This window comes from Lolium rigidum, chromosome 4 (assembly GCF_022539505.1).
Source record: "Lolium rigidum isolate FL_2022 chromosome 4, APGP_CSIRO_Lrig_0.1, whole genome shotgun sequence".
Taxonomy (NCBI): domain Eukaryota; kingdom Viridiplantae; phylum Streptophyta; class Magnoliopsida; order Poales; family Poaceae; genus Lolium; species Lolium rigidum.
This window is the reverse complement of record NC_061511.1, coordinates 269,329,227-269,352,306: the sequence shown is the minus strand read 5'-3', so window position 1 is coordinate 269,352,306 and position 23,080 is coordinate 269,329,227.

Sequence of the window (23,080 nt, the reverse complement as noted above, 5' to 3'; positions counted from 1 at the left end):
CCCACCGGGACTCCACCGACCTTGCCCTTCCGCCTACTTAAAGCCTCCGTCGCGAAAACCCTATCAAGTTCGACGAAACCGGAGAAAACCTTCCGGAGCCGCCGCCATCGCGAAGCCAAGATCTGGGGGACAGGAGTCTCTGTTCCGGCACGCCGCCGGGACGGGGAAGTGCCCCCGGAAGGCTCCTCCATCGACACCACCACCATCTTCATCAATGTTGCTGTCTCCGATGAGGAGGGAGTAGTTCTCCATCGAGGCTCGGGGCTGTACCGGTAGCTATGTGGTTAATCTCTCTCCTATGTGCTTCAATACAATAATCTCATGAGCTGCCCTACATGATTGAGATTCATATGATGATGCTTGTAATCTAGATGTCATTGTGCTAGTCAAGTGGATTTTACTTATGTGATCTCCGGAGACTCCTTGTCCCACGTGTGTAAAGGTGACGGTGTGTGCACCGTGTGGGTCTCTTAGGCTATATTTACGTTGACGTCGAAACCACCGGCGGGCGAGAGACGGGCAACACGGTAGAGCCGGGAACAACTAGGGCTGCGGCTGGCCCCGGTCCCTCGGAGCGACGGCCCGCAAAGCCTCCTGGTCGCACGTCCGATGCTATCGCAAGGGCGTGCCACCTGACCTATACCCAGTCGGGAAGGTGTGGATGATGCCTCGCTTAGTTTCCTGCATGGCATACACGTAAACATTAAATACGAGCCTCGATCGGCTCTCAGGTTATCCTGTGAATCGGCTCAAAGAGCCGATCCACCCATGATTCGAACGAGGTGTCCGAATATATGGTGGTCCTGCTTGATCAAGATAAAGCTAATGAGATCTACGACGATTTAGGGCTTTCACCGCATAATCGGATCATCCCACTCACGATTGGGCCTCGCGCTTGCGCACGGTGACCGTAAGCCGATCCTAGACAGGGCCTAAAAACCAACACGAGGTTGATCCCCAGAACATCCTTTCTAGGGCTAGAAAACGTCACCCTACACGCCGCTGGATCCTCCAACCCTTTGTAGGGCCTAACTAATGCGGATGTTAAACTAATCCTTGATGAACAAGGAGCAACCGTAACGGATCATATCTACTAAACTATGATCAAGCGGGGTGCCGCCCCTACACCTAAGATAGGTGTAAGGGCGGCTAGATGTGCAAGGGTTGCATAACGAAAGCATGTAATTCGAAGAACAATGCTAACCCTAACACATCTAAGATAACTACGTTGCTCGCCATCAAAAAGGCTTCGGCACGAGCAACGCATGAACAACATGGGCAGGCTTGTGCTTGCCTAGATCGCAAGATGCGATCTAGGCAGCATGGTGCTTACCGGAGAAACACTCGAGACGAAGGAGTTGGCGATGCGCCGAGATTTGTTTGTGTTGAACGTTGGTTGTTGTTTATTCCATAAACCCTAGATACATATTTATAGTCCAGCGGACTTTCTAACGTGGGAGATCCCCACCGTGTACGAGACGAACTCTAACTTTTAATCTAGATACAATCTACTGTAATTAAAGATACACAGGCAATCTAGCCCAAATTCTCCGTGAAAGGCCGCTTCAGAGATCTTCCACGTGTAATCTTCCAAGCCCATCTTGATTGCGGCCCACCTCCTGATTTAGCCAAAATCTGGTGATAACACATGCCCCCCTGGTTTTGGTAATGATAATTTCAAAACCACTCTGTTTTTCCTCCGAGGGGTCATGTCGTGGCAGAGCAGAACCGTCGCAGTATGTTTCATCATGACGACTTGCCTTCCCAACTTCTCTACACGATTTGACAGTTTTGGCACCAAGTCCTCGAAAACTGCTCGAAAATTAAATCCCCATCTCCTTTTATTTGACCGCATCGAACAGTTCTCCTCTTCATCCTCTTCGCATTAGCACTCCCCAAAAGCCCTTCTGCGCACCATGTCTTCCTCTTCCTCCACCTCATCGGAGCTTTCCCTTGGGTCCTCCTCCTCCCGCGAGACGCTGCCGGACATTAGCGCACCAGAAGAATGGGACCTGGAAGACCATGCCTCCTCCGTCTGGTCCGAGGACGACAAGTCCTTGACCAGTGGGGAGAGCGACCTCCGCTTCCTCACCGACGGGGAATCGGAGGAGGAGAGCGACGACGATCGCTTTTCCTGGGATGACTTCACCACCTCCGAGGAGGTGGGGGAGGAGGAGGAGGAGGAGGAGGACGACGACAGCCCCTCCGACGAGCCGCCGGCCAAGCGCCACTGCCCCTGGCCGGGGAATCTCAGCGACTACGACGGCGACGACAACGACGACGAGGAGGATGAGGACAACGAAGGTCCCGCCGGCGGTAGCTACAGCAGCGACGACGAGTCCGCCGGGAGCAGCGCCGATAGCGGCGACGAGGGTGATGACGAGGGCAGCGACGGCCCGTAGATAGGACCTCAACATAGGATCAGCAGTAGTAGACGGGGCAATGTATCCCCTTAGTACTCCCCTTTTGAGAGCAATCAGCTCTTCTATGTAAGAAATCTGGTTTATCAATGAAGAAATTCCCCAATTTGATTTTGCCGATTTCCTTGATGTCAATTTAGCCGATTTCCCTTCGCACTGATTCCGCCGATCGTCGCTTAGCCAATGCTTAATAAGCCGATGACAACGCATCGGTCTATCATGACCCATTCTTCGCCCCTTTGACATCGGAGTGATCGTGAATTTGATCAATGCCCGAAAGCTGAGGTTAACATGTCAATCCTTCACGATCTATCTTTCGCCTTTCCCAACCGATGACTTTGAGCTCTGGCGGACAACCAGGCAAATCAACGCCCTTACGAGAGCCCCAGAACCACTGCTAAAAACGCGATCAGCTGCCCCCGAGCCTCTACCGAGGCGAGCATAGCAGTGGGCTAACCAGGCGTGTCGCCATCGGTTTCCAAGTCATGATGCAGAGCTAGCCGATTTCAACAAAAATCGGCTCTCCAGAGCAGAGAACCTTCAGAGTGAGCTGCCCCCCCGGGCTTCTTTAGTTCAATTCTTGCGCCTTGCTGACCAGATCGGCTCATCATCCTTGGCAGGCTGAAGCAACTTCCGGCGAGGATGTCCTTGTATCTCTGATGCCCTCCAAACTCTGGACGTAACAACCCCTGGAAGTGACAGCTACCAAGCCACCACCTTGGTCAAAACGTTACAGCCGATTGCTTCGTCATCGGCTGTTCTCCTGGTCTTAGAAGAGATATGCTCCCCTCGTTATGCTCACCCTTACCCTGACTCGCACGTTTACGCTGCTCTCGTCGTTGGTCAGGGTCATGATCCTCAATCCTGCAGTCCTGGTTCTAGAAGATGTCACGTTTCTCGCTACTAGCACCGCTGAACTTGAAGACTTGCCAATGGGAATCAGGGGTCCTTGAAGGGAAGATCCACTTCCTGCTCCATTGATCCTTAAGTCGATGTCTGCACATCGGCTGTGCTTAAAATTTTTTTGAATTTTTTACGGCCGATTTATGTATCGGCCCCCATACTTCAATGCCCATCATCGAAGGATATCTTGAGGTGCTGGGCATTGGGAAGGCACTTTTTCCTTCGTATCCTCATGTTCATCCACCTGGGTGCCCCCCGAGCCGATTCTGCCAGGTAATTGCTGAAATCGGCTCTATGATTAGCCCAGGCACTCAATGTGAACGTCGGCTCTGCTAGGACCAGTGTGGTCTTCCTCCAACTCATCAGCCGACGTGAATCCATTGCCTTATTAGATTGGCGTTGAACCAAGGCAGAAAGGATGGTGAGGATAATTTTGGCCGATTGCTGGGATCGGCCTCCACATTGCTTGCTCGATGAAGGTTTTGTAACGTTCCTCCATAAACTTTTTGGGGCCGATCACAAGGATCAGCCTCGCCATACTTTCTCATTGTTTTGCTCGATGAAGGTTTTGTAATGTTCCTCCATAAACCTTTTTGGGGCCGATCACAAGGATCAGCCTCGCCACGTTCGTCCATCGACGTTTGTTTTGTTACACGGTCAGGCCCGTGGATAAAACTAGCCTAACCCCGTTCTTTGTCACGTCGATGCGCTCGCAGTCGTCCAAATTGATGCCTGAGAGCGGCTCTTGGCCTGATGTCTCCCAAACGTCCATGCCAGCTGTTGAAACCTCGACTGAATCATCTGCGTGGACGACTTCTACTTCATCTCCATCCCACTGTATTAGGAACTGATGCATCGTGGATGGAATGCAACAGTTGGCGTGGATCCAATCTCTCCCTAGTAGAACATCGTAGGTACTCTTGCTGTCGACAATAAAGAACGTCGTAGGGACAGTTTTCCTTCCTACGGTCAGATCCACATTCAGAACACCTTGTGCGTCGGATGCTTGGCCGTTGAAATCGCTCAGTGTTACATTGGTCTTGATCAGATCCGAGCTGGAGCGTCCCAACCGACGTAGCATGGAGTATGGCATAATGTTAACTGCCGCCCCGGTGTCTACAACATCTTGTTGACAGGCTGACCATTGATGTAACCTCGCAAGTACAGGGCCTTCAGATGCCTGTAACTTCTTTCTTTCGGCTTCTCAAAGATGACCGGCCGTGGGCCGCAGTCCAATTGTGCCACAGGTGCTTCATATAATCTTGGAGCGCTAAACTCCGCTGGAAGAATGAAGACCATGTTTGTGCCAGCCGATGTGTCATCATCGGCTTTCCTCTCGCTTGGGGCGCCACTCTCTTCTTTGTGGCTGTCCTTCTTCGTCCGAGGGTCCGCTGAATTTTGGCGGCCGGATCAGGCCGTGCCTTCCTCAACGTGTGCGGTATAATCTCTCGGCTTCTTCCAACCCACGCAGACGCTGAACCCTTCGTTTTTCGGAACGGCTGAGCCCGTCGGGGCACCACCCGGGCCGATGATACTTGTCTTCTTCATCATCGTCCTCTAGTTCCTCGAGATCTTCAACCCGAGCGGACTCGAGCATACCTGTTCCGAGGCGGGAGAGGCCCTAGACGCGTGAACACGGACACGTTAGCTGCATCCTTCTTCCTTTGTTTGCACTCTGGGCAGTTCTCGATTGTTGGCAATCGGCTCATTCCTGAGTCCCAGCAATGTTTGAAGAAAGGACAGTCCCAATGCCTATCCATGTCCTCCTGCCCCCTTGACCTTCCTTCTGCGTGACAATTGTACCCGTCGTTGTTTCTATCATGCTGACGGTACCTCCTGTCCCCTGCGCCAGACCGACAATTTCTCTCATCATCTGCGTCGTAGCACCGACGTCGGTCGCACTGCTGCTCATATTTGTTGAGGAGATGCTCGAAGAGTGGACGTTGATACCGCACGCTTCTCACTTCCTCCTCTGTCAGGTACCGTCTGTCATCATCTTGGGGCCGGTCGCGTGGATCGGCCTCCTCTTTGTCCTTGCCACGGGAGTGGCTGCTTTCGCTTCGTCTTTGCCATGGCGGCTTGCGAGCCCTGCCATGTTGACACCAAAGGAGAACTGCGGTCGGCATATGGAGTGGCTGAGATCCACCATGTTGTCGCCAGGCAACGGTCGTGTGGTTACATTGAGCTCGATACCGTGCAAACGGGTCTTCTCAAAGGAGCCGATGAGTTCGGCTTCGAGGGTTGCCTTGATCTTGTCATGCTTTTTCTCGAGCTCATCAGGCAGGTCCTCGTACTTGACCGGAGTGCCTTCCGCCATCTCGGATGTAGATGGCGATGCGGTGGATGTCGAAGTTTGTGGTCCCACCGGGCGTGCCAGAATGTGTTGACGTCAGAAACCCCCTGGCGGGCAGAGACGGGCAACACAGTAGAGCCGGGAACAACTAGGGCTGCGGCTGGCCCCAGTCCCTCAGAGCGACGGCCCGCAAAGCCTCCTGGTCGCACGTCCGATGCTATCGCAAGGGCGTGCCACCTGACCTATACCTGGTCAGGAAGGTGTGGATGATGCCTCGCTTAGTTTCCTGCATGGCATACACGTAAAAATTAAATACGAGCCTCGATCGGCTCTCAGGTTATCCTGTGAATCGGCTCAAAGAGCCGATCCACCCATGATTCGAACGAGGTGTCCGAATATATGGTGGTCCTGCTTGATCAAGATAAAGCTAATGAGATCTACAACGATTTAGGGCTTTCACCGCATAATCGGATCATCCCACTCACGATTGGGCCTCGCGCTCGCGCACGGTGACCGTAAGCCGATCCTAGACAGGGCCTAAAAACCAACACGAGGTTGATCCCCAGAACATCCTTTCTAGGGCTAGAAAACGTCACCCTACACGCCGCTGGATCCTCCAACCCTTTGTAGGGCCTAACTAATGCGGATGTTAAACTAATCCTTGATGAACAAGGAGCAACCGTAACGGATCATATCTACTAAACTATGATCAAGCGGGGTGCCGCCCCTACACCTAAGATAGGTGTAAGGGCGGCTAGATGTGCAAGGGTCGCATAACGAAAGCATGTAATTCGAAGAACAATGCTAACCCTAACACATCTAAGATAACTACGTTGCTCGCCATCAAAAAGGCTTCAAGCACGAGCAACGCATGAACAACGTGGGCAAGCTTGTGCTGCCTAGATCGCAAGATGCGATCTAGGCAGCATGGTGCTTACCGGAGAAACCCTCGAGACGAAGGAGTTGGCGATGCGCCGAGATTTGTTTGTGTTGAACGTTGGTTGTTGTTTATTCCATAAACCCTAGATACATATTTATAGTCCAGCGGACTTTCTAACGTGGGAGATCCCCACCGTGTACGAGACGAACTCTAACTTTTAATCTAGATACAATCTACTGTAATTAAAGATACACAGGCAATCTAGCCCAAATTCTCCGTGCAAGGCCGCTTCAGAGATCTTCCACGTGTAATCTTCCAAGCCCATCTTGATTGCGGCCCACCTCCTGATTTAGCCAAAATCTGGTGATAACAATTTCACAGAATACTTATTCACTGTTATGAATGGTATAGTGAAGTGCTTATTTATATCTCTTTATGATTGCAATGTGTTTTGTATCACAATTTATCTGTGTGCTACTCTAGTGATGTTATTAAAGTAGTTTATTCCTCCTGCACGGTGTAATGGTGACAGTGTGTGCATCGTGTAGTACTTGGCCTAGGCTATGATTGTGATCTCTTGTAGATTATGAAGTTAACTATTGCTATGATAGTATTGATGTGATCTATTCCTCCTTTCGTAGTGTGAAGGTGACAGTGTGCATGCTATGTTAGTACTTGGTTTGGTTATGTTGATCTGTTATGCACTCTAAGGTTATTTAAATATGAATATCGAATATTGTGGAGCTTGTTAACTCCGGTATTGAGGGTTCATGTAATCCTACACAATTAGTGGTGTTCGTCATCCAACAAGAGGGTGTAGAGTCTAGCATCTATTTATTTATTCTGATATGTGATCAATGTTGAGAGTGTCCACTAGTGAAAGTATGATCCCTTGGCCTTGTTCCTAAATACTGCTATCGCTGTTTGTTTACTATTTTACTGCATCTATACTTCCTGCAATATTACCACCATCAACTGCACGCCAGCAAGCACTTTTCTGGCGCCATTGCTACTGCTTGCATTTATTCATACCACCTGTATTTCACTATCTCTTCGCCAAACTAGTTCACCTATTAGGTGTCTTGGGGACACAAGAGACTTCTTGCTTTGTGGTTGTAGGGTTGCTTGAGAGGGATATCTTTGACCTCTTCCTCCCTGAGTTCGATAAACCTTGGGTGATCCACTTAAGGGAAAGGTGCTGCTGTTCTACAAACCTCTGCTCTTGGAGGCCCAACACTGTCTACAAGAATAGAAGCACCCGTAGACATCAAGCACTTTTACGGCGCCGTTGCCGGGAGGAAAGGTAAAAGGCACTCATACTCCGGTCCCGGGTAAAGTACTTTTCACGGCGCCGTTGTGTGTGTGCTCGAAGCTATTTCCTTTAGATCCTGCAATTGCATCTTTTTGTTTCTTGTTTACACTAGTTAGGCATAATGGACAACAATGAGCTTCTTATTCTATTTCCTGATTTAAGACATGGATGGTTTGATGCGAAAATTAAAAAACCTATGGAACATATTAGTATGAACGCTTTGAACACCATTGTTGCTAATGATATGGAAAATTCTAAGCTTGGGGAAGCTGGCTTTGATGAGCATGATATTTTTAGTCCCCCAAGCATTGAGGAGAAAATTTACTTTGATGATACTTTGCCTCCTATTTATGATGATTATAATGATATTGGTCTTTTAGTACACTCTGTTATGGAGGATAAATTTGATTATGATTACAATATGCCTCCTATATTTGATGATGAGAATAATAATGATAGCTACTTTGTTGAATTTAAAATTGATTATGCCTATGTGGAGAGTAATAATTTTATGCATGAGACTCATGATAAGAATGCTTTATGTGATAGTTATATTGTTGAGTTTTCTCATGTTGCTACTGAAAGTTATTATGAGAGAGGAAAATATGGTTGTAGAAATTTTCATGTTACTAAAACACCTCTCTATGTGCTGAAATTTATGAAGCTACACTTGTTCTATCTTCCTATGCTTGTTACTTTTTTCTTCATGAACTTGTTTATTTACAAAACTCCTATGCATAGGAAGCATGTTAGACTTATTTTTTTTTTAATTTGCCTCTTGATGCTCTCTTTTGCTTCAACTACTATTTCTTGCGAGTGCATCATTAAAACTGCTGAGCCCATCTTAATGGCTATAAAGAAAGAACTTCTTGGGAGATAACCCATGTGTTTATTTTGTTACAGTACTTTTATTTTGTATTTGTGTCTTGGAAGTTGTTACTACTGTAGCAAAATCTCCTTATCTTATCTTATTGCATTTGTTGTGCCAAGTAAAGTCTTTGATAGTAAAGTCAATACTAGATTTGGATTACTGCGCAGAAACAGATTTCTTGCTCGTCACGAATCTGGGCCTAATTCTTCGTAGGTAACTCAGAAAATTATGCCAATTTACGTGAGTGATCCTCGGATATGTACGCAACTTTCATTCAATTTGAGCATTTTCATTTGAGCAAGTCTGGTGCCTCAATAAAATTCGTCTTTACGGACTGTTCTGTTTTGACAGATTCTGCCTTTTATTTCGCATTGCCTCTTTTGTTATGTGGGATGGATTCCTTTGTTCCATTGACTTCCGGTAGCTTTGGGCAATGTCCGAAGTGTTAAGAATGATTGTGTCACCTCTGAACATGTGAATTTTTATTATGCACTAACCCTCTAATGAGTTTGTTTCGAGTTTGGTGTGGAGGAAGTTTTCAAGGGTCAAGAGAGGAGGATGATATACTACGATCAAGGAGAGTGAAAGCTCTAAGCTTGGGGATGCCCCGGTGGTTCATCCCTGCATATTTCAAGAAGACTCAATCATCTAAGCTTGGGGATGCCAAGGCATCCCCTTCTTCATCGACAAATTATCAGGTTCCTTCTCTTGAAACTATATTTTTATTCGGTCACATCTTATGTACTTTATTTGGAGCGTCTGTGTGCTTTTGTTTGTGTTTTTGTTTGAATAAATGCTTGTGTGGGAGAGAGACACGCTCCGCTGGTTCGTATGAACACATGTGTTCTTAGCTTTTAATGTTCATGGCGAAGGTTGAAACTGTTTCGTTCATTGTTATATGGTTGGAAACGGAAAATGCTACATGTAGTAATTGGTAAAATGCCTTGGATAATGTGATACTTGGCAATTGTTGTGCTCATGTTTAAGCTCTTGCATCATATAATTTGCACCTATTAATGAAGAAATACATAGAGCTTTCAAAAAAATTGTTTGCATAATTGGTCTCTCTAAGGTCTAGATAATTTCTAGTAAAGAGTTTGAACAACAAGGAAGACGGTGTAGAGTCTTATAATGTTTACAATATGTCTTTTATGTGAGTTTTGCTGCACCGGTTCATCCTTGTGTTTGTTTCAAATAACCTTGCTAGCCTAAACCTTGTATCGAGAGGGAATACTTCTCATGCATCCAAAATCCTTGAGCCAACCACTATGCCATTTGTGTCCACCATACCTACCTACTACATAGTATTTCTCCGCCATACAAAGTAAATTGCTTGAGTGCTACCTTTAAATTACTAACCTCTACATTTAGAATATATAGCTCATGGGACAAATAGCCTAAAAACTATTGTGGTATTGAATATGTACTTATGCACTTTATTTCCTATTAAGTTGCATGTTGTGCGATAACCATGTTCTCGGGGATGCCATCAACTCTCTTTGTTGAATATCATGTGAGTTGCTATGCATGTCCGTCTTGTCCGAAGTAAGGGAGATTTACCACTTATTTGATGGTTAGAGCATGCATAATGTTAGAGAAGAACATTGGGCCGCTAACTAAAGCCATGATTCATGGTGGAAGTTTCAGTTTTGGACAAATATCCTCAATCTCATATGAGAACATTAATTGTTGCTAAATGCTTATGCATTAAAGAGGAGTCCATTATCTGTTGTCTATGTTGTCCCGGTATGGATGTCTAAGTTGAGAATAATCAAAAGCGAGAAATCCAATGCGAGCTTTCTCCTTAGACCTTTGTACAGAGCGGCATAGAGGTACCCCTTTGTGACACTTGGTTAAAACATATGTATTGCGATGATAATCTCGGTAATCCGAGCTAATTAGAACAAGGTGCGGGCACTATTAGTATACTATGCATGAGGCTTGCAACTTGTAGGATATAATTTACATGATACATATGCTTTATTACTACCGTTGACAAAATTGTTTCTTGCTTTCAAAACCAAAGCTCTAGCACAAATATAACAATCAATGCTTCCTCTGCGAAGGGCCATTCTTCTACTTTTATGTTGAGTCAGTTTACCCATTTCTCTCTATCTTGGAAGCAAACACTTGTGTTAACTCGTGCATTGATTCTTACATACTTTCTTATTGCACTTGTTATATTGCTTTGCATTGACAACTATCAATGAGATATACATGTTACAAGTTGAAAGCAACCGCTGAAACTCAATCTTCCTTTGTGTTGCTTCAATACCTTTACTTTGAATTATTGCTTTATGAGTTAACTCTTATGCAAGACTTATTGATGCTTGTCTTGAAGTACTATTCATGAAAAGTCTTTGCTATATGATTCATTTGTTTACTCATGTCATTTACATTGTTTTGATCGCTGCATTCATTACATATGCTTACAATAGTATGATCAAGGTTATGATGGCATGTCACTCCAGAAATTATCTTTGTTATCAATTACCTGCTCGGGACGAGCAGGAACTAAGCTTGGGGATGCTGATACGTCTCCGACGTATCGATAATTTCTTATGTTCCATGCCACATTATTGATGATATCTACATGTTTTATGCATACTTTATGTCATTATTATGCGCTTTCCGGAACTAACCTATTGACGAGATGCCGAAGGGCCGCTGTTCGTTTTCTGCTGTTTTTGGTTTCAGAAATCCTAGTAAGGAAATATTCTCGGAATTGGACGAAATCAACGCCCAGGGTCCTATTTTTCCACGAAGCTTCCAGAAGTCCGAAGGGGAAAAGAAGTGTGGCCACGAGGTGGGGACACAGTAGGGCGGCGCGGCCCAAGCCCTGGCCGCGCCGGCCTAGTGTGTGGTCCCACCAGGACTCCACCGACCTTGCCCTTCCGCCTACTTAAAGCCTCCGTCGCGAAAACCCTATCAAGTTCGACGAAACCAGAGAAAACCTTCCAGAGCCACCGCCATCGCGAAGCCAAGATCTGGGGGACAGGAGTCTCTGTTCCGGCACGCCGCCGGGACGGGGAAGTGCCCTCGGAAGGCTCCTCCATCGACACCACCGCCATCTTCATCAACGCTGTTGTCTCCCATGAGGAGGGAGTAGTTCTCCATCGAGGCTCGGGGCTGTACCGGTAGCTATGTGGTTAATCTCTCTCCTATGTGCTTGAATACAATAATCTCATGAGCTGCCCTATATGATTGAGATTCATATGATGATGCTTGTAATCTAGATGTCATTGTGCTAGTCAAGTGGATTTTACTTATGTGATCTCCGGAGACTCCTTGTCCCATGTGTGTAAAGGTGACAGTGTGTGCACCGTGTGGGTCTCTTAGGCTATATTTCACAGAATACTTATTCACTGTTATGAATGGCATAGTGAAGTGCTTATTTATATCTCTTTATGATTGCAATGTGTTTTGTATCACAATTTATCTGTGTGCTACTCTAGTGATGTTATTAAAGTAGTTTATTCCTCCTGCACGGTGTAATGGTGACAGTGTGTGCATCGTGTAGTACTTGGCGTAGGCTATGATTGTGATCTCTTGTAGATTACGAAGTTAACTATTGCTATGATAGTATTGATGTGATCTATTCCTCCTTTCGTAGTGTGAAGGTGACAGTGTGCATGCTATGTTAGTACTTGGTTTGGTTATGTTGATCTGTTATGCACTCTAAGGTTATTTAAATATGAATATCGAATATTGTGGAGCTTGTTAACTCCGGCATTGAGGGTTCGTGTAATCCTACACAATTAGTGGTGTTCATCATCCAACAAGAGGGTGTAGAGTCTAGCATCTATTTATTTATTCTGTTATGTGATCAATGTTGAGAGTGTCCACTAGTGAAAGTATGATCCCTAGGCCTTGTTCCTAAATACCGTTATCACTTGTTTGTTTCATCGTTTTATCGCATCTATACTTCCTGCAATATTACCACCATCAACCGCACGCCAGACAAGCACTTTTCTCGGCGCCATTGCTACGACTCGCGTTTATTCATACCACATGTATTTCACTATCTCTTCGCCGAACTAGTGCACCTATTAGGTGTGTTGGGGACACAAGAGACTTCTTGCTTTGTGTTTGCAGGGTTGCTTGAGAGGGATATCTTTGACCTCTTCCTCCCTGAGATCGATAAACCTTGGGTGATCCACTTAAGGGAAACTTTCTGTTGTTCTACAAACCTCTGCTCTTGGAGGCCCAACACTGTCTACAAGAATAGAAGCACCCGTAGACATCAAGCACTTTTCACGGCGCCGTTGCTCGGGGAGGAAAGGTAAAAGGCACTCATACTCCGGTCCCAGGTAAAGTACTTTTCTGGCGCCGTTGTGTGTGTGCTCGAAGCTATTTCCTTTAGATCCTGCAATTGCATCTTTTTGTTTCTTGTTTACACTAATTAGGCATAATGGACAACAATGAGCTTCTTATTCTATTTCCTGATTTAAGACATGGATGGTTTGATGCAAAAATTAACAAACCTATGGAACATATTAGTATGAACGCTTTGAACACCATTGTTGCTAATGATATGGAAAATTCTAAGCTTGGGGAAGCTGGCTTTGATGAGCATGATATTTTCAGTCCCCCAAGCATTGAGGAGAAAATTTACTTTGATGATACTTTGCCTCCTATTTATGATGATTATAATGATATTGGTCTTTTAGTATCGCCTGTTATGGAGGATAAATTTGATTATGATTACAATATGCCTCCTATATTTGATGATGAGAATAATAATGATAGCTACTTTGTTGAATTTGCTCCCACTACAACTAATAAAATTGATTATGCCTATGTGGAGAGTAATAATTTTATGCATGAGACTCATGATAAGAATGCTTTATGTGATAGTTATATTGTTGAGTTTTCTCATGTTGCTACTAAAAGTTATTATGAGAGAGGAAAATATGGTTGTAGAAATTTTCATGTTACTAAAACACCTCTCTATGTGCTGAAATTTTTGAAGCTACACTTGTTCTATCTTCCTATGCTTGTTACTTTTTTCTTCATGAACTTGTTTATTTACAAAACTCCTATGCATAGGAAGCATGTTAGACTTAAATTTGTTTTTAATTTGCCTCTTGATGCTCTCTTTTGCTTCAACTACTATTTCTTGCGAGTGCATCATTAAAACTGCTGAGCCCATCTTAATGGCTATAAAGAAAGAACTTCTTGGGAGATAACCCATGTGTTTATTTTGTTACCGTACTTTTATTTTGTATTTGTGTCTTGGAAGTTGTTACTAATGTAGCAAAATCTCCTTATCTTATCTTATTGCATTTGTTGTGCCAAGTAAAGTCTTTGATAGTAAAGTCAATACTAGATTTGGATTACTGCGCAGAAACAGATTTCTTGCTGTCACGAATCTGGGCCTAATTCTCTGTAGGTAACTCAGAAAATTATGCCAATTTACGTGAGTGATCCTCAGATATGTACGCAACTTTCATTCAATTTGAGCATTTTCATTTGAGCAAGTCCGGTGCCTCAATAAAATTCGTCTTTACGGATCGTTCTGTTTTGACAGATTCTGCCTTTTATTTCGCATTGCCTCTTTTGTTATGTGGGATGGATTCCTTTGTTCCATTGACTTCCCAGTAGCTTTGGGCAATGTCCAGAAGTGTTAAGAATGATTGTGTCACCTCTGAACATGTGAATTTTTATTATGCACTAACCCTCTAATGAGTTTATTTCGAGTTTGGTGTGGAGGAAGTTTTCAAGGGTCAAGAGAGGAGGATGATATACTACGATCAAGGAGAGTGAAAGCTCTAAGCTTGGGGATGCCCCGGTGGTTCATCCCTGCATATTTCAAGAAGACTCAATCATCTAAGCTTGGGGATGCCAAGGCATCCCCTTCTTCATCGACAAATTATCAGGTTCCTTCTCTTGAAACTATATTTTTATTCGGTCACATCTTATGTACTTTATTTGGAGCGTCTCGTGTGCTTTTGTTTGTGTTTTTGTTTGAATAAATGCTTGTGTGGGAGAGAGACACGCTCCGCTGGTTCGTATGAACACATGTGTTCTTAGCTTTTAATGTTCATGGCGAAGGTTGAAACTGTTTCGTTCATTGTTATATGGTTGGAAACGGAAAATGCTACATGTAGTAATTGGTAAAATGCCTTGGATAATGTGATACTTGGCAATTGTTGTGCTCATGTTTAAGCTCTTGCATCATATAATTTGCACCTATTAATGAAGAAATACATAGAGCTTTCAAAAAAATTGTTTGCATAATTGGTCTCTCTAAGGTCTAGATAATTTCTAGTAAAGAGTTTGAACAACAAGGAAGACGGTGTAGAGTCTTATAATGTTTACAATATGTCTTTTATGTGAGTTTTGCTGCACCGGTTCATCCTTGTGTTTGTTTCAAATAACCTTGCTAGCCTAAACCTTGTATCGAGAGGGAATACTTCTCATGCATCCAAAATCCTTGAGCCAACCACTATGCCATTTGTGTCCACCATACCTACCTACTACATAGTATTTCTCCGCCATACAAAGTAAATTGCTTGAGTGCTACCTTTAAATTACTAACCTCTACATTTAGAATATATAGCTCATGGGACAAATAGCCTAAAAACTATTGTGGTATTGAATATGTACTTATGCACTTTATTTCCTATTAAGTTGCATGTTGTGCGATAACCATGTTCCTGGGGACGCCATCAACTCTCTTTGTTGAATATCATGTGAGTTGCTATGCATGTCCGTCTTGTCTGAAGTAAGGGAGATTTACCACTTATTTGATGGTTAGAGCATGCATAATGTTAGAGAAGAACATTGGGCCGCTAACTAAAGCCATGATTCATGGTGGAAGTTTCAGTTTTGGACAAATATCCTCAATCTCATATGAGAACATTAATTGTTGCTAAATGCTTATGCATTAAAGAGGAGTCCATTATCTGTTGTCTATGTTGTCCCGGTATGGATGTCTAAGTTGAGAATAATCAAAAGCGAGAAATCCAATGCGAGCTTTCTCCTTAGACCTTTGTACAAGCGGCATAGAGGTACCCCTTTGTGACACTTGGTTAAAACATATGTATTGCGATGATAATCTCGGTAATCCGAGCTAATTAGAACAAGGTGCGGGCACTATTAGTATACTATGCATGAGGCTTGCAACTTGTAGGATATAATTTACATGATACATATGCTTTATTACTACCGTTGACAAAATTGTTTCTTGCTTTCAAAACCAAAGCTCTAGCACAAATATAACAATCAATGCTTCCCTCTCGCGAAGGGCCATTCTTCTACTTTTATGTTGAGTCAGTTTACCCATTTCTCTCTATCTTGGAAGCAAACACTTGTGTTAACTGTGCATTGATTCTTACATACTTTCTTATTGCACTTGTTATATTGCTTTGCATTGACAACTATCAATGAGATATACATGTTACAAGTTGAAAGCAACCGCTGAAACTCAATCTTCCTTTGTGTTGCTTCAATACCTTTACTTTGAATTATTGCTTTATGAGTTAACTCTTATGCAAGACTTATTGATGCTTGTCTTGAAGTACTATTCATGAAAAGTCTTTGCTATATGATTCATTTGTTTACTCATGTCATTTACATTGTTTTGATCGCTGCATTCATTACATATGCTTACAATAGTATGATCAAGGTTATGATGGCATGTCACTCCGTAAATTATCTTTGTTATCAATTACCTGCTCGGGACGAGCAGGAACTAAGCTTGGGGATGCTGATACGTCTCCGACGTATCGATAATTTCTTATGTTCCATGCCACATTATTGATGATATCTACATGTTTTATGCATACTTTATGTCATTATTATGCGCTTTCCGGAACTAACCTATTGACGAGATGCCGAAGGGCCGTTCGTTGTTCTGCTGTTTTTGGTTTCGAAATCCTAGTAAGGAAATATTCTCGGAATTGGACGAAATCAACGCCCAGGGTCCTATTTTTCCACGAAGCTTCCAGAAGTCCGAAGGGGAAAAGAAGTGTGGCCACGAGGTGGGGACACAGTAGGGCGGCGCGGCCCAAGCCCTGGTCGTGCCGGCCTAGTGTGTGGTCCCACCAGGACTCCACCGACCTTGCCCTTCCGCCTACTTAAAGCCTCCGTCGCGAAAACCCTATCAAGTTCGACGAAACCAGAGAAAACCTTCCAGAGCCACCGCCATCGCGAAGCCAAGATCCGGGGACAGGAGTCTCCGTTCCGGCACGCCGCCGGGACGGGGAAGTGCCCCGGAAGGCTCCTCCATCGACACCACCGCCATCTTCATCAACGCTGTTGTCTCCCATGAGGAGGGAGTAGTTCTCCATCGAGGCTCGGGGCTGTACCGGTAGCTATGTGGTTAATCTCTCTCCTATGTGCTTCAATACAATAATCTCATGAGCTGCCCTATATGATTGAGATTCATATGATGATGCTTGTAATCTAGATGTCATTGTGCTAGTCAAGTGGATTTTACTTATGTGATCTCCGGAGACTCCTTGTCCCATGTGTGTAAAGGTGACAGTGTGTGCACCGTGTGGGTCTCTTAGGCTATATTTCACAGAATACTTATTCACTGTTATGAATGGCATAGTGAAGTGCTTATTTATATCTCTTTATGATTGCAATGTGTTTTGTATCACAATTTATCCGTGTTCTACTCTAGTGATGTTATTAAAGTAGTTTATTCCTCCCGCACGGTGTAATGGTGACGAGTGTGTGCATCGTGTAGTACTTGGCGTAGGCTATGATTGTGATCTCTTGTAGATTACGAAGTTAACTATTGCTATGATAGTATTGATGTGATCTATTCCTCCTTTCGTAGTGTGAAGGTGACAGGTGTGCATGCTATGTTAGTACTTGGTTTGGTTATGTTGATCTGTTATGCACTCTAAGGTTATTTAAATATGAATATCGAATATTGTGGAGCTTGTTAACTCCGGCATTGAGGGTTCGTGTAATCCTACACAATTAGTGGTGTTCATCATCCAACAAGAGGGTGTAGAGTCTAGCATCTATTTATTTATTCTGTTATGTGATCAATGTTGAGAGTGTCCACTAGTGAAAGTATGATCCCTAGGCCTTGTTCCTAAATACTGTTATCACTGTTTGTTTACTGTTTTACTGCATCTATACTTCCTGCAATATTACCACCATCAACTGCACGCCAGCAAGCACTTTTCTGGCGCCATTGCTACAGCTCGCGTTTATTCATACCACATGTATTTCACTATCTCTTCGCCGAACTAGTGCACCTATTAGGTGTGTTGGGGACACAAGAGACTTCTTGCTTTGTGTTTGCAGGGTTGCTTGAGAGGGATATCTTTGACCTCTTCCTCCCCGAGATCGATAAACCTTGGGTGATCCACTTAAGAGAAACTTGTCTGCTGTTCTACAAACCTCTCGCTCTTGGAGGCCCAACACTCGTCTACAAGAATAGAAGCACCCGTAGACATCAAGCACTTTTCTCGGCGCCGTTGCCGGGGAGGAAAGGTAAAAGGCACTCATACTCCGGTCCCAGGTAAAGTACTTTTCTGGCGCCGTTGTGTGTGTGCTCGAAGCTATTTCCTTTAGATCCTGCAATTGCATCTTTTTGTTTCTTGTTTACACTAATTAGGCATAATGGACAACAATGAGCTTCTTATTCTATTTCCTGATTTAAGACATGGATGGTTTGATGCAAAAATTAAAAAACCTATGGAACATATTAGTATGAACGCTTTGAACACCATTGTTGCTAATGATATGGAAAATTCTAAGTCGGGGAAGCCGGCTTTGATGAGCATGATATTTTCAGTCCCCCAAGCATTGAGGAGAAAATTTACTTTGATGATACTTTGCCTCCTATTTATGATGATTATAATGATATTGGTCTTTTAGTATCGCCTGTTATGGAGGATAAATTTGATTATGATTACAATATGCCTCCTATATTTGATGATGAGAATAATAATGATAGCTACTTTGTTGAATTTGCTCCCACTACAACTAATAAAATTGATTATGCCTATGTGGAGAGTAATAATTTTATGCATGAGACTCATGATAAGAATGCTTTATGTGATAGTTATATTGTTGAGTTTTCTCATGTTGCTACTAAAAGTTATTATGAGAGAGGAAAATATGGTTGTAGAAATTTTCATGTTACTAAAACACCTCTCTATGTGCTGAAATTTTTGAAGCTACACTTGTTCTATCTTCCTATGCTTGTTACTTTTTTCTTCATGAACTTGTTTATTTACAAAACTCCTATGCATAGGAAGCATGTTAGACTTAAATTTGTTTTTAATTTGCCTCTTGATGCTCTCTTTTGCTTCAACTACTATTTCTTGCGAGTGCATCATTAAAACTGCTGAGCCCATCTTAATGGCTATAAAGAAAGAACTTCTTGGGAGATAACCCATGTGTTTATTTTGTTACAGTACTTTTATTTTGTATTTGTGTCTTGGAAGTTGTTACTACTGTAGCAACCTCTCCTTATCTTATCTTATTGCATTTGTTCTGCCAAGTAAAGTCTTTGATAGTAAAGTCAATACTAGATTTGGATTATCGCGCTGAAACTGCATTTCTTGCTCGTCACGAATCTGGGCCTAATTCTTTGTAGGTAACTCAGAAAATTATGCCAATTTACGTGAGTGATCCTCAGATATGTACGCAACTTTCATTCAATTTGAGCATTTTTATTTGAGCAAGTCTGGTGCCTCAATAAAAGATGCCGAAGAGCCAGTTGCTGTTTTCTGCTGTTTTTGGTTTCAGAAATCCTACAAAGTAAATATTCTCGGAATTGGACGAAATCAACACCCAGGTTCCTATTTTTTCACGAAGCTTCCAGAAGACCGAGGGAGAAACGAAGTGGGGCCACGGGGCGCCGCCACACTAGGGCGGCGCGGCCTAAGGGGGCCCGCGCAGCCCTCCCTCGTGACTCCTCCGACTCCGCCCTTCCGCCTACTTAAAGCCTTCGCCGCGAAACCCCCAATACCGAGAGCCATGATACGGAAAACCTTCCAGAGACGCCGCCGCCGCCAATCCCATCTCGGGGGATTTAGGAGATCGCCTCCGGCACCCTGCCGGAGAGGGGAATCATCTCCCGGAGGTCTCTTCATGGCCATGATCGCCTCCGGATCGATGTGTGAGTAGTCCACCCCTGGACTATGGGTCCATAGCAGTAGCTAGATGGTTGTCTTCTCCTCATTGTGCTATCATGTTAGATCTTGTGAGCTGCCTATCATGATCAAGATCATCTATTTGTAATGCTACATGTTGTGTTTGTTGGGATCCGATGAATATTGAATACTATGTCAAGTTGATTATCAATCTATCATATATGTTGTTTATGTTCTTGCATGCTCTCCGTTGCTAGTAGAGGCTCGGCCAAGTTGATACTTGTGACTCCAAGAGGGAGTATTTATGCTCGATAGTGGGTTCATGCCTCCATTGAATGCGGGACAATGGATGTAAAGTTCTAAGGATGTGGATGTGCTGTTGCCACTAGGGATAAAACATCGATGCTTTGTCTAAGGATATTTGTGTTCATTACATTACGCACCATACTTAATGCAATTGTCTGTTGTTTTGCAACTTAATACTGGAAGGGGTTCGGATGATAACCTGAAGGTGGACTTTTTAGGCATAGATGCATGCTGGATAGCGGTCTATGTACTTTGTCGTAATGCCTCGATTAAATCTCATAGTACTCATCATGATATATGTATGTGCATTGTTATGCCTTCTTTATTTGTCAATTGTCCAACTGTAATTTGTTCACCCAACATGCTATTTATCTTATCGGAGAGACACCACTAGTGAACTGTGGACCCCGGTCCATTCTTTACATCTGAAATACAATCTACTGCAATACTTGTTCTTTACTGTTCTTCGCAAACAATCATCATCCACACTATACATCTAATCCTTTGTTTACAACAAGCCGGTGAGATTGACAACCTCACTGTTACGTTGGGGCAAAGTACTTTGATTGTGTTGTGCAGGTTCCACGTTGGCGCCGGAATCCCTAGTGTTGCGCCGCACTACACTCCGCCACCAACAACCTTCACGTGTTCCTTGACTCCTACTGGTTCGATAACCTTGGTTTCTTACTGAGGGAAAACTTGCTGCTGTACGCATCACACCTCCCTCTTGGGGTTCCCAACAGACGTATGTCTCACGCGCCATCATAAACAGACCAAGGGATTCAAATATGAGATTTAAAAAATGGAAAATGCTTGTTTTTTACAATGAAACCCATCTTGGCCTACCTCAAAATATTTGTATTACAAATATACATGAGTGTGAAAATTGTGGCATCATTCAGACAAAGTATGTTTTGGGGAAAGTTGTTTTGGGAAGGGCTTATTGTGGAAAGTCGTTCACCTTCATAGCTACTACTCCCTCCGTTCTTTTTTAATTGACTCGGATTTAGTACAAGTTTGTACTAAATTCGAGTCAATTAAAAAGGAACGGAGGGAGTAGGTGATTTGAGAAGTGGCAATTTGTGGTAAAACTTAATTTATATGATTGTTATGGTTTCCAACGTGGCAGGTCGCGTAAGAAGATTCCATGAGTAAGTGCCACTATGGTTTTATCTTTTTTGGAATTTTTTGCACATGAAATAACTCAATTAGATAGCTTAATCCCATTTGTTGACTCTCTGTTGACCAGCCACTTGCGGGTAAAACTGAGTATATTGCACTAGCCAATATTATCACTCAAGGGGAAAACTGAGAACACAAAAAATGCTAGTATAAGACTCGAGGGTATACCTGAGTATATCTAAATTTCGAGGGTTAGACTCGAGTACACTTATTGCGGTGCAGAAGTGGAAGACGTGTAATTGTTGAAGCGTAGGACGCGGGTCGCGGTGCAGAAGTTGAAAACGTGTAATCGTGGACGCGTGTCGCGGTGCAGAAGTCGAAGAGGTGTAGACATGCAACCGTGCACGCGCAGGACGCAGGCCGCATTTAGGATCCCTCGCCTTTATAGATGCCTCTCCCTGTTCTCCTCCTCGCACTATCTCGCTGTCACTCTCACTCCCTCACGCAACGTCGCCTCTCACGTCCCATCATCTTCTCCAAAGCAAAAAAAACCATCTCCCTCTCCTCTGCCGGCGATGAACAAGGAGAATGTGAATCCGTCCTCCGTGCTCGATGCCATCCCCTCTAAGCACGGCACCTCCGTCTTCGACGTCGTCCCCTCTACGGCCGTCACCGCCGCCGGGGCATTGGCGGCTCCCGCCGGAATGGGACCCCTACGAGAAGGTGTCGTACGGCGAACCCCTACGACACCTGCATGGAAGACCCTTGGAACGAGGTAACTACGGTTTGCTCCCTTTTTGTTCCCCTTCCCTTCCTTTTTCAACCCTATTTTTGTTGGTTCCCTAGTAACTATTAGTGCCGATCTGTAGGTAGGATGAGTATTAGGTTAATATTTGCGCCGATTTTATTCCATTTTGATTTGATCCCTTCTTAATTTATGCAAGTAATCATGGGATCTCAATCAGTTAAGATTTGGGGTTACGATTTGGGGTTGGGCCGTTCGGGTGATTTATGCAAGTAATCATGTGATCTCAATTTTGGGGTCAAGATTTGGGGTTTGGCCGTTCGGTTAATTTATTCAGATCTGGAATTTGTTTCTTTGCATATGATGAATGGTTGGGCAAAAATTTGTACGGGGCGGGTTTAGCGAACCATTGATGTGTACAAATCTTTTGTGCATGAGCTTTGGTTTGCCAACCCCGTCCCTGTAGATATATAATCGTGTTCAATCTAACTGAGGCTGCCTCGGTTTTTCCTAACTTTGTTATGTTGTAACTCATTCACTCATACTTTCCGTTTGATATGGATCAGGTGTCTGGCAGTGACGTCGGCAGCGACGAGGAGGATTAGCACACCAAAGCTCGGCAGGTGCTACGGAGGCTGCAGGTCGGCCAGTTCGCCTCCCACTTCGCCAAAGGTGTCTACAAGTGCCCCTTGTGCACTAGGAGACTCGGTGGCACCGACTTCAACTGCCTCCTCACGCATGCCGAGGACATCGGAAGGACCTTCCCCAAAGTCGGCGCGACGGTGAACGTCTACTCCTTCCGCGCCAAGCACAAGGCGCTCGGCATTCACCTCCGCAACTTCCAGCGGGTGGAGATCGCCGCCGGGTGCATGCCTCCGATCAAGCCCATGGTGCCCAAGATCAAGGGACAGGGGAGCAAGAACTGGAGGAGGAGCCAGATGGAGTAGGCGGAGTCCAGGACGTGTGCTGCTGCTGCAAAGCAGCTTTTTATTTTCTTGTTGTTAATATGTTGGTGTTGTGAAGAACCTAAGAACCTGTTATTATTTTGGCTACTGTATGCAGCTTATTATCTACCTATTATCTATCCCTATTCTACTATACTTGATTGTTTAGATGTTTTTAGAGTGGACTGCATTCAAACTAAAAAGTGTGAACCTAC